This window comes from Rhinolophus hipposideros (assembly GCF_964194185.1).
Source record: "Rhinolophus hipposideros genome assembly, chromosome: 9".
NCBI classification, from domain to species: domain Eukaryota; kingdom Metazoa; phylum Chordata; class Mammalia; order Chiroptera; family Rhinolophidae; genus Rhinolophus; species Rhinolophus hipposideros.
The window spans coordinates 7583746-7595748 of NC_138055.1; the positions used below are offsets into that span (position 1 = coordinate 7583746).

Genomic DNA, 12003 nt, shown 5'->3' on the forward strand with positions numbered 1-12003 from the left:
TATATAACAAGAATATAACCCTTTTAAAGGGTTAAAAGGTTTCCAACCAACACTTCGTATGCTCACCTGGACCTTCCAAGTCAGCTGCAGGACCTCTTTAGTCCTGCATTTAGGACCTCTCTCTAGTTTCAGGATCCCAGGGTAATAAACAGCCTTTTCAGGAGGACCTGGCCTGTTTCCACAGGAGCTCTCTCCATGGGATATAAACATGTCTGATTTTATTGCAACCAAAGTAAACCAAGAGAAGCAAAATATACGCCACCAAACCATTTCTGGCTGGTTGGTTGAGATTTTAGTACCTTGTGCAAGTGTCCATTTAGAATGATTTTCCACACATTCTTAGTTTCCTCTTGTTCCCAGGAGACTTGTTATGTCCCCCTCCGAAGCCCCAGGAAAGCACAGATCCCCTGCATGACTGGCAGGGGTGACCACGTGGAACTGGAGGGGCTCGCCGAAGCTTGTGCGAGAACAATAATTCCTCATGGCGCATCTGCTGATGCTAGATGTGGAGACCACAAGGAGGCGGCTTACGAAAGAAGCTTCAGGGTATTCCCATCTATCTGTGCATGTATGTTCCCCACATAACATTCATCTCCTGGTTGCTTCACTTCTGAGGAAAGCAGCAACAGAGCTCTCTCTGATGACAGGTAACTAATGGGCAGTGGGTTCCTGAGTGAGACACGAAGAGTGAGCAGGCGAGCTGAGCTCTTCTCTGCCCCCAGTCTGGGACGGGCCTCCAGCTCAGTCCATCGCCCCTCACTGAGGCCGCCCATATTCATCCCGATCTGAAGACCTAACCACCTCACTTTCTCTCTGCAGTGCTCCTCCTGCAGACCCTCTGCCAGCCTCTGAGGATTTCAGTCCCCGCTTTGGCCTTGCCTGGACATTTCTTCCTATTTCCCAAGTGGGAACCATCTCCCCAGCTAGAAGGCACTTGGTTTCTAGGTTTGGAAGGCAAATAAATATATTTCAAGGACTTACAAACTTTACACAACCAAAGAGTCCCTCTAAATCCCTTATATCCTTATTTAATCAAATTGCTGTTCAGCAGGCTCCTGTCTGTCACTGTGGATTAGGGCAATTTCATTGGTCTCAAGGATGCTTTCCTGTTTTTCAATTAGCTCCTCTTTTCCTGCGTAAGGTTTTTTGTTTTTTGGGTGAGAGGGATGTTGAGGGCAGGGAAGTAGAAGAGGAGGAGACAAATCAGGAGGCTGCCCCTCCCCTCTCTCCCCCCTCTCGCAGGTCCCCTTTCCTCTCTTGCCCTATAAAGGGTTGCCCAGACAAAGGGTTGTTTGTTCTTCCTTTTTCTGATTTTTTTTAAAATTATTTTTTGTTATATTCAATTATATTCCTTCTTCTGATTATTTATTACCCCATTCTTTAATCAACACCAATCTGACTTATAAAACATAACTTCTTTTAGTTCAAAGTACGTCACATAAAATCTCATTTGCCCTCAAACTTTTTGTAAGAAAAATATCTTTTTGTTTAAGTGTAATATATGTATTCTATCAAACTCAAGCAAATTCAATCCTTTTCTTCCCAATTTGCCACTCTTTGCAAGGTGAGGTTACCAGCAGCTGTGGGTGTCAGACAGGTCTGGTTTCAAATCTGTTGCTTACTTGGTAGCTGGGGAACCTTAACCTCGCCATGCCTCAGTTTCCACTTCAAGAATCCAGATCATAACCCGGACTCCAGAGTTGTAGGGAAGAGGATGTTGAATGCTCGGCTCATAATCGGTGTTTGACAGTTTAACATTTTTCTCCAAAGCATTTTTTCGCATCTCAGCTATCTACCATCCTTCCTTGTAGAGAAAAACTTTCAAAACAGTTTTTAAAGTGGATATCCACCAAGCATGTACTCCTTTTCAGCAAGTCCCCATTTTTCCTCACTCACCCTGGCCTAGTGCTAGCTACTCTCTACTCTCCATGGAGCCCTGGCTGCAATTCATCAGAAGGTACAATGCCTGGTAATCAAGACAACCCAGTAAGGAAAGAGAAAAGAGCACTAACCAAAAGGAAGTGGGGAATGGGAGACTGCGAAACAGAAAACTCATCTGGCTTCTAAACCTGGCGGTCAGCCCAGAGCTCAGTCACTGCCCTGCTCTCTTTAAACAGGAAGCCCTGGGGCCGCCACATTGGGAGAGCACCCAGACCAAGCCTCACCAAAGTCTAGAAACAACCAGCTAAGACTAAGTTCCATTTATTGAGATGGTCTGTCACGTGCCAAGGGCTTCACAAATGGTCACCCTCTGCAAGATGTATTATTATTACCATTCACCTTGTATAGCTGGGAAACTGAGGCTAGGATGAGAGTACACGTCTGCTGACTCCTTACCCCACGAGGCCTCTGCCTGTCCTAGTGAAATAATGAAAGGCTTGCACTCATTCAGGATAATTGCTAACCAGCTTAGGGCCCCCTGAACCTTCCTGGGTGGCTGTCCTGCAGCCAAGAAATTGATGGCAACAATTCTCTCATTCCCGTGAAATTCAAGCCCATCACTCCTTGGTCAAAGAGGCAAAGACTGCAATAAACCTGGCTGACCTGGACCAAGCAATCATGTGCTTTGAGGCAATTGCAGAAATGGAAACAATCTTAGTTAATAAACTTACAAGCTACTGTTCTGTTCTTTTCCTTCCCTCTCCGTCCAGTGTTCTCTGTCTCTGTGATGGTTTTCTCACCTTTCCCACCATCAACTATCCCTACAATATATTCTATATATTCTGCTTTTTTCAAGTTCTTTTCCTTTCTCCTTGAAACATTACTCACTTATCATGAACCCTAGTTAGAAAAAGTAAGTCTAAAATGCTTTTGTTTTGAAATCCCCTATACTTTTCTTATTTAAATGACACAAGAAAACGTCAATCCCAAACCACAAAAAAAATGAAACAGAGAGAGCCCACTAACCCTCTGGAGATGTTTCTTCTAGTCCCACTCTGCTGCGAGACTGATGGATCCAACGCCATTTCCTCGTTTTATCCTTATGGTTTCCTAAAACAGTAACAACTGTCTACAGGGACAGCATGAATCGTGCTGTCAAAACCCCAACATGAATGAAGCATTAAAAATACCCACTCAGAATCAGAAATTATTGAATGAGCCCTATAAGAAGGGCTGGAGGGGTAGTGGCGGATGTGAGTGTAAATGGGAGAAAGAGACAGACATTTTACAAATCTGTAGGCTTCATTTTTTAAATCACTGTCTATTTTCTACTCAAATCATGATTACCTCTCAAAGGTATCCCCAGGGTTTACGGTCTCTTTTCCTTCTCTTCCCTTCTGTTCATTCATGTTTGTTTCTATTGGTTTGGGCTTAGAATGCGTGGCTCATTTATCATATATTTGAAAGGTTCCATGGTCTTGCCCTGGTGTCACCAGGGCTGAGATACCAACACCATTCACAAATGTTACAATACACTCAGCATCCTCTTTCCTTTCCCTCACCATCTGGCCTACCTTAATTCTCATTTGGACAAAGCACAGAAGGTAGAGTAGATGACTGCATAACCACAACTACTTTACTCTTCTTGTCACTTTTACTTATGTTCCCAAGCCCCTATTTATTATTGGAATGAACGTCATTTTTCAGTTCGCTGGTCACAAAGCTTGCAAAAGTAGACATAACCTGTATAACATTGCTTCATTCGATATGTCTTTCCTGAAAAGTTGGAGGTAATTACATTTTTATATATCAAGTCTCCCCATAAAGGTACTAAAAAGCTGCCAATAAAAGGAATGATATTGCAAATTACTTCCATCAAATGAATAATTAGAATAGTCTCATTTTTTTTGGAAATTTAGGTCTTAATTTGAGTTTGCTTAAACTGAGGAACGCCTGTATTTGCCTTGTTTAAAGTAGTACTCTTTTTTTTTTTAATTGCCAGTTTTGATCAAGTAGGGCCCTAACTCTTAGGTTCTCAAAGTTCGAAGTGACCCCAAAAGTTGGCCCAATTTTTCCCTACTTTATTGGGATGACAGAGCGTGGGCATGGGGCGGGGTGCAAATGGGAGGAGTGGACTAACATCTTGGTGAATTGTGATATCAAACCAAAATGTCTCACTATAATTTTCAGTCTGAATTTTGCCCCCAGAAATAAAAACACTGACTATATGAAGATGGTGCTCACAAGTCCCCAAATAAGAATATCCCCTGGGTCCCCCACCACCCTCTATGTAACAGGGTTCAGACTCCTTGCTCCCTTGGTCATTTTCCTCAGGTCACATTGCAGTTTTTCAGTGTTCAATATTGTTACCTAGAATTGAACCCCGTGTTCAAGATATGGTCTGAGCCGGGCTGAGTAGAATAGGACAATTTAATTACTTCATCTGTACAGTAGATTTTTAATCATGTGTCACGCTGTTGGTTGTTGGGGAGTTTAAACAACAACTATGACAAAACCCCAAGTGTTTCCCAGCATGCAGAGGGGTCAAGCCAGGCCTCTTCACTTCTGCAGGGGATTTTTTGGAACCAAAATGTGAGGCTCACCTTTAATCTTTTTGACTTTTATCTTGTTTTTGTCCTCCCCCATTGGCAGTTTCTTCCATCTGCCACATAGATTTGTATTCCTACCCTCTGGTTATCTCTTTCGATGCTTTTTTTTTCACAAGCAAACTTAAGGCCATTTCGGTCTTTATTCCATAATAAATGGAACATGGGCTTTGGAGTCAGGCAGAGCTAGGTTCGAATCCTGACTCCTCCCTCACCAGCTGTGTGGTCGTAAAGAAACTGGTTACCTCAGAAGTCAGTTTCTTACTTAAGACTCCCTCTGGGGGTCTTAACCTATTAATCAACATTCTTTGAGTATCAATCCAAACCCACCAGACTAAGCACTTATCATTTGGCCTGTCTTTCTGCATTTTGTTCCCTAGGGTATCATGAAGAACACAACAAAATGCCTTGCTGAAATCACTGTGCCGGGCCTGTGGCCATTTCCTCATATGCCAGTCTAAGAACCCTCTAGGAAAAGAAAATAAATGAGGAAAGTGTCAACTCTCCTTTGAGGGTCATACTTGGGGAAATGCAAAGTGGAAGAAATTCATCTTCTTTCGTGTTTTCTGTACCCTGCTCATTGTCCTCTTTTCCAGGCTGCTGAGTTTCCTTTTCTTGTGTCTTTTAAACAGGTTGCTGTTACCTTACCTTCCATGCTCCATTCTCCCTGTACCCTGTTACACCTGCTTGAGGGAGCAAAGACCCCTGTGTGTCAAAGCTTTCTGACAAACACTTAATGAGAGCCATTTGCACATTCAGATCCACTGCCTTCCAGATCGACTGGAGATTCTCCTGTTGTCATTTCAGGCCTTGAGCAATCTCTCCGCATTCTGTCTCTCTAAATTGATTCCAGAAGACCGCATACCCCAGGCAATGTGCTTTAGGCTACTATGTACAGTTGTGCAGGTTGTTCACTGCACAAGGCTCTTGGCTGAGACTGCAGTGGAGGTTCAAGCCGATCAGGTGCTCTTCTAATCAGGCTGTGAGTCCTAGTGTGGGGCTGGATCTGTCTAAAGTTAGGGGCATATTTTTCTAACTTAAACAAACAAAGGCACCTGGCCTGACTTCGACTGCTCCCTTAAGGCCTTACTCAGGGCTGGCTCCTGTCATACCCTGTGCTCTCAGTTGCTTTTATTCTTCTGGGGGACTCAATATACCTACCCCTTGCTTGGTACTGCTGCCATATCAAATGCAGTGGGCAAGTGCATGGGCTTCTAGAGTCAGGCGGCCAGAATTCAAAGCCTGACTCTACCACTAGCTATCTGGGTGACTCTTAGCAAATTATTTAATCTTCCGAGCCTCAGCTTCCTCATCGTTAAAACAGGAATAATAATTTGTGTGCCTGCCACACAATGGGATTCAATAGTCGTCAGCTATGGCCACTTTCTGCACCAGTAGTCAACATTGACTGAGAGTGGCGGCTCTCGGGAAGCGTGAATGAGAAAGCGCGTACCACACCGAGGAGGGTTGCTAGATGACATACAGATTGCCAAGTTCAGTTGGAATTCAGACACCCAACAGTTTTCTAGTACATCTCAAATGTTTACTTTCTCTTTGGAAATTTCAAAGTGTTAAGAAGAAAGGCAAGGAATCATTTGATCTTTTCACCCTATCCTCTCCAGTCTGCCCACTGATCTTTCCCCTCACACAACGCCCATCCCATAATATTTCGTATGTGAAAATCGGGAAGCGGGTTAACCTGTGGGATGAGACCTGAGGTCTTGGAATGAAGCCGTTAGGTGTTCTTGTGAAGGTTGTGGTTTGTACACGGAAGCACATATTTTCTCATTCATGTATCCTGTGAGCCACAAAATGTCCTACTTCCTACTTCCTCTACCTTCCTTGTGTTATTTGTAACTTTTAATATCGTGTGGATCAAAAGGCATCCTTTCATCATTTGGCATTCTGGGATAGTATGTGTTTTGATAAGTGGGCTTTATATATCGAAATTTCTGTTTTTATAAGTGAATTTTCTTGTAATCTATACTTGCAGTAAAGCAGAAATCCTTTAAGCCCTCTTACATATTCAGATATTCCTCTTGTGATTATTCTGGCATTTCACATTGTTATTTTCAAATCTATTGTCTGCTTTCTCATATCTATAACCTGTCACATTTTTCCATGCTTGGCATTTGCACCACAGTAAAAAATTCCTAGGTACCAGCCCTAGTAAATTATTAGTCCCATCACGCAACGGCCAGGTTGACATTTACTTGTATCACCATGTATCTAGTACTGATGACAAATAATCCTCAAATTAGTTGTTCCTCCCTCATCCTTTCTTTATATAATTTGTGCCTTCCTAGAGCCTTGTCTCTTCCTGGAACCATTGTAGAGGAAGTTACTAAACCACCAGCAGTACCAAATGTGGTTCTGTTCTTTTCATAATCTCTTTTTTTCATTGTCTTTCACATCAAATCCTCCATTATTGACTCCTTGCCCAGATTCTTTTCTCTCTCTGAACTCTGCATGGTCAGGTAGCGGCGATTTCTCCTGGGGCTAATCCTCAGATTTTCTGCTGCTTGACCTCACCGGGCTTTCACGCTCCTTATCTTTTTCAGTATCTCCTATGCTTTATGTATTTGCTCAACCAACACTTAGCGGGCCCTACTTTGTGCCAGGCACTGCTCAGCAAGGAGAGCCGTCCTAGACTGCAGCTGGCTCATAGTCTTGGAGGACAGACCGATAAGTCAACCAAACAAGTGAGACTGGGGTGACAAGGGAGCCAAACCTGAAGTGGTAGAGGAACCTGGAGGAGTGGTTCTTAATCCAGCCTGGGATGGGATCAGGGGCAGCTTCCCAAATGAGGTGACAAATAAAATGAGCCCTGTGGACAAGTAGAGGGCATGGACAGCACAAATAGAGAGAACGGTGCATGCAAATTGGAGTTGGGGAGCCTGGTTAGTTTCATGGCCGTGTGGACGGACGGGAGATGGGATTGGTGATGGGAGCAGGGGCAGACCGTGGAGGGCCTTGTGTAGCTTGCCAAGGACTTGGACTTTTTCCCAAAGGTGATGGGGAATCGCTAAAAATTTTGATAATATTCGCATTAAGAAATATTTAATCTGCTGGCAGTATGAAGACTGGAGAGCAGGGTGAACTGGATATGGAGAAACTGTTGTAGTAGTCTTGGCTAGACATGATGAGGGCCTGAATAATGATCAAGAGAGGCCATGCTCTTTCCCTTGACATTGAACCTTTGCACAAGCTTTTATCTCCATAGGAAGTGCTTTCTACATATCATCTAACGCTTACAAGAACCTGAGAAGTAGAATTATTTGTATATCCATCTGACAGATGAGAAACAGACTCAGAGAGGTTACGTACAGACCCAGGTTCACATACATCAACAAATAGTGGAGCCAGGCTTCAGATTCAACCTGTGCGCTTAACTAATGTCTCTTGTCTTGACTCGAGAGAATCATTGTGACATTTTGGCCAACTGGGAGTGACTAAAAGTTGGATAAGTCTAAGCAGCACTGTCCAATAGAAATGTAAAATGCAAACCACACGCTTAATTTTAAATATTCTAGTAAGAAGTAAACTATGTTTAATAATTTGTTTTATTTAACCCAATATATCCAAAATATCATTTCAACATGAAATCAGTGTAAAATATTATTGAAATAGTTTGCATTCTTTTTTCTGAACTAAGTCTGGTGTGCGTTTTATACTTATAGTGCATCTCAGTTTGGCCCCACCACTTCTGAGGTACTTAAGAGCACATGTGGCTAGCAGCTACCATACTGAGCCGCATGGATCTAGAATGGCTCTTTCATTTCTGCTGCAGGCAATTCAGTAGATGGTGGTAACATTTTCGAGATAAGGGAATATAGGAAGAAAGGATAAATTGGAAGGAATCTGAAATGTGAAACATCTAGGTAGAGATTCCCAGCAAGAGGGTGAATATGGAGGTGTGGATCTCAGCAAAAAGGTCTGGGTAGACATATACATTTGGGAGCTATTCTGATTACAGATGGTTGTTAAAACCCCAGGTGAGAAGGAACCCACACGGGAAGATTACGGAGAAGCACTGAGCCTTTGGAGCAGCAGGAAGAAATGGATGCCTTGTGCAGGTGAAGGAGTTCATTTGCAGCAGCAGGCGAGGCATCTCCCCTTGAATGGGAAGGGAGGGATGTATGAAGAAGGTAAGTTTGTGTCAGTAAAGCAGGTGGGGAAAGGCAGGAAGTAAACCTCTAATGGTCGTTGGCAGGGTTCTCTTAGCTCTGCCTACTTCTTTCTTCTCGTCTGTAGAAAAATGAGCCCTGGTTTTTATACCTGACTGCTTACAAAGTCTATATGCGAAAAAGAGAGGAAGAGATCAACAAAATGTAAATATTTGTCCAGCCAGGAACTAAAACCAAGATGAGTACTCATTTCTCCTGACTCCCGCCTCATTCATATTCTCAATCTCTCTCTCTCTCTGTCTCTGTCTTTGTCTCTCTCTCTCTCTTCTCTCTCTCTCTCTCATTAAACTTTTTATTTTGAAATAATTATAAACCCACAGGCAACTGCAAAAATAGTACAGAGAATTCCCCTGTACTCTTTATCCTGCTGTCACCCTACTGGTGACATCTTACAGCACCACAGTACAGTATCAAAACCACGAAACTGACATTGATACAATATTATTACCAAGACTGCTATCCTCTCTTACCATTTCCTAGCAAGACGTACCTTGAGTAAAAAGAATCAAAATGATGTAAAATGTAATGTCCAACCAGGTCAAGAGCCTTGTGTGTGTCCAAGAGGTTTTATCCCCTTAACTAAATGACTTGCATCAAATACAACACATAAGTGTCACCTAAATGCTCGGGCCCCAAATACCTTCTTACAGCCACGTGTAATTTGTACCATCATGATGTAGTTAGACAGGGCTCTTTAGTCTCTGTGTAGCTTTATCTCGTTATGGAGAACAGCAAAGAACAGACTGTTCTGTTGTTCCCATCAGCATTTATAACAAAGACTGTGTGACTCGGAAGAGAGAAGCAAGGTGTTCAGGACTGCACTGCTCTACCAGCCAGGTCCTGCTGGTCATTATATCCGTGGCTATGTAATGCCCCCATTTACACAGCAGAAGAACAATGGGTTAGGAGGGAGTTAGCATTCAGATTAGTGACTTTGTCCAATTTTCAAGTAGGGAGGATTTCAAAGAAACGCGCAGAGCATCCAACACAACAGGCTACTCGGTAAATGGTAGGGGTTTAATCTAACCAGCTCACAAAAGAAACAGACCCAGAGGAGACAGGTCCATTCCTCTAAAGGAGACTCAAACAAAGAACGGAGAATTCTCTTTGCTACAAGGAAACAAAACGCAACGGGGAAAAATTAAGCCAGGTTGGGGAATAGTGGCTGTCCATCAGCCAGGTTCAGCCCAGACGAATAACCCATTTATTAACAGAGGGAGAGAGTTCTTCTGTATTTTCACTGTAAGTGATAATTTGTTAACAGGTCAATATGGAATGACTTTCTTTTCTCTCTTGGAGATAAATGAGCGCTAGTTCTCAAAAAACAATGTATTCGGCAAGAGGTAGAAGACAGAAGAAAGAAGTGTTTTGTCCATTATGATCTGAAAAGCAAAGGAAATACATGTTTCTGGTAGCTGGCTGAAAAGTTTGACCTTGACAATTTCTGAGCTGCTGAAGAAGGAAACATTTAGCAGGAATAGGCTGAATAAGAGTAGTCAGATATCCTTAGGCTGAGTGATCTCTATGAATGACCTTTCTCCTACACCGGCCCCTTATTTATTTTGTGTATCTATACTTTCCCTTACATTGTCGCATATTTTATCTGTGTTACCAGTAATAAAATAGTGTTTGTCAAAGTCAAGAAGACAGGCTGAGAGCCATTTGACATTGTGAAGACAAAGTGAAGGGAAGAGAACCCAGGGAAGGGGGTTTCTTACTCTGTTGTAGCCCGTGGAAAGCCTCTTCAGCCCTCAAGCACCAAATAAAGCAGCACACCCATGAGGAGGGCAGAGGAAATAGCTGAAATCAACTCAGCTTTAAAATGCCTGTTATAAAATAGTCAAGGGCAAGAAAAAGAAGTCACATGTTCAATGGACTGGCTCTACATTGACTGGAGTTGAAATTCAGTCATGAGACCAGATTTGTCATCCACCTCTCCTATAACAATACAATATGGCCAGTTGTTTGGGGACGAAGAGATGCAGCCTGCATTTTGAAGTCTGTACAGATGCCTAAACAGACCCCACTCCCGAGTCAGACAAGAATGCCCCCAGATGAGACTTAAACGCCCTCTTTTTTTTAGCCTTTTTTAGCTGTTGAAATGTGAGAAATTCCTCCCATATCTAGTCCGCTGCAGGGGACTGTTTTTATCAGGGTATTTCTACCCCAGCTCTGAGACACATCACAGACATTCCCACGAAAGTTCCACAAGTCCCCAATGAGATAAACCCCATGCCACGCGGCCTTGCACAGCCAGGCAGGCAGAGTCTGTGGTGAGTCTTGTCACAGCACTATTCCCTGAACTGCGGGTAGGCAAAGTGGGGGGTGGCATGGGCGACAGGGCAGAATTAAAATGTGATCAACGTGGCATCTGGTTCCTGCACTCTGTTCATCTTTTGGAGAAGTGAACATGGAAAAACGGAAGAAGCGAGGAGGAAAAATAAGGAAGAGCGGGCCCCTTCTGGGAAAAAACAATTCTAGCCCTGAATTCGCAACTGTGCATTCCACCTCAGAAAGCCAGTGACTTTTACTAAGCACCTGGTGACAGACGCACTGAGTTTGATCCAGGCTGGAGCCCGGCAAGGGGTGGCAGCTTCTGCTTTAATCTTTCTCTATCTTCCTTCCCCATTCTAATCACAATAAATATATTTATTATACTCACTTGATTATGTCAGCCAGACAATGCTCCCCTAATTGGCAGTGATCAGGGCTCCAGAATTGCTTGGGCGAACCTGCTGTCTCTTTATCAGGCAAAGCGATAAGGGGCTGCTAACGCAGTCCTCATTAACAGTTTCCAGTGGAATAAAAAACAGTCCCCTGACTCCTGCATGGCAGTGAATTTTCCTAACAGCTCCTCAAGCCAACCCTTGAGGAACTCAGACTTAGATGAACCTCCCCAGCATAGAATGCTTTTATAAATCTTCCCACCCCCGGCTCGGGTGCACAGGAAAAAACCATAGCCACTTCCTTCTGCTAGAGGTTCTTTTGTTCTTTTGCATTTTTTCTTTTTTCTTTTAGAGGGCTTATGGAGCTAACTGTCATTTTTGCTTCTTGGTTCTTTGTACATTTCAGGGACATCTGGCACACAGTTGACTGCCTTTGCTAGCTCCGGTATGTGCAGTTATGTACACAGTTTCTGCTGCGTGTGCAGTTAACACTCTACATGCATAATTCATGCATGTATAATTTGGAGCTTGAGTACATTGGTATATTTTAAGTGTGACTACTGCCGTGCTGATTATAAGTAATTGCTCAGTAAATATTTATTAAGTGAACAAATGCACCAAGAAGGCAAATGTCATTCATTCATTCATCAGACCTTTAAATGC

General features: G+C 43.1%; 1 protein-coding gene across 2 annotated transcripts in view; it reads right to left on the minus strand.

Moving 5' to 3' along the window:
- The window catches only part of GRAP2 (GRB2 related adaptor protein 2), a 46498-nt gene extending 35037 nt beyond the window's left edge, over nt 1–11461 (minus strand). For both annotated transcript variants that reach the window (XM_081058877.1, XM_081058878.1), the window contains exon 1: nt 11337–11461. The gene's annotated coding sequence lies outside the window, so the exon portion shown is untranslated. The remainder of the gene's footprint in view (nt 1–11336) is intronic.
- Between the last annotated feature and the right edge of the window lie 542 nt (nt 11462–12003).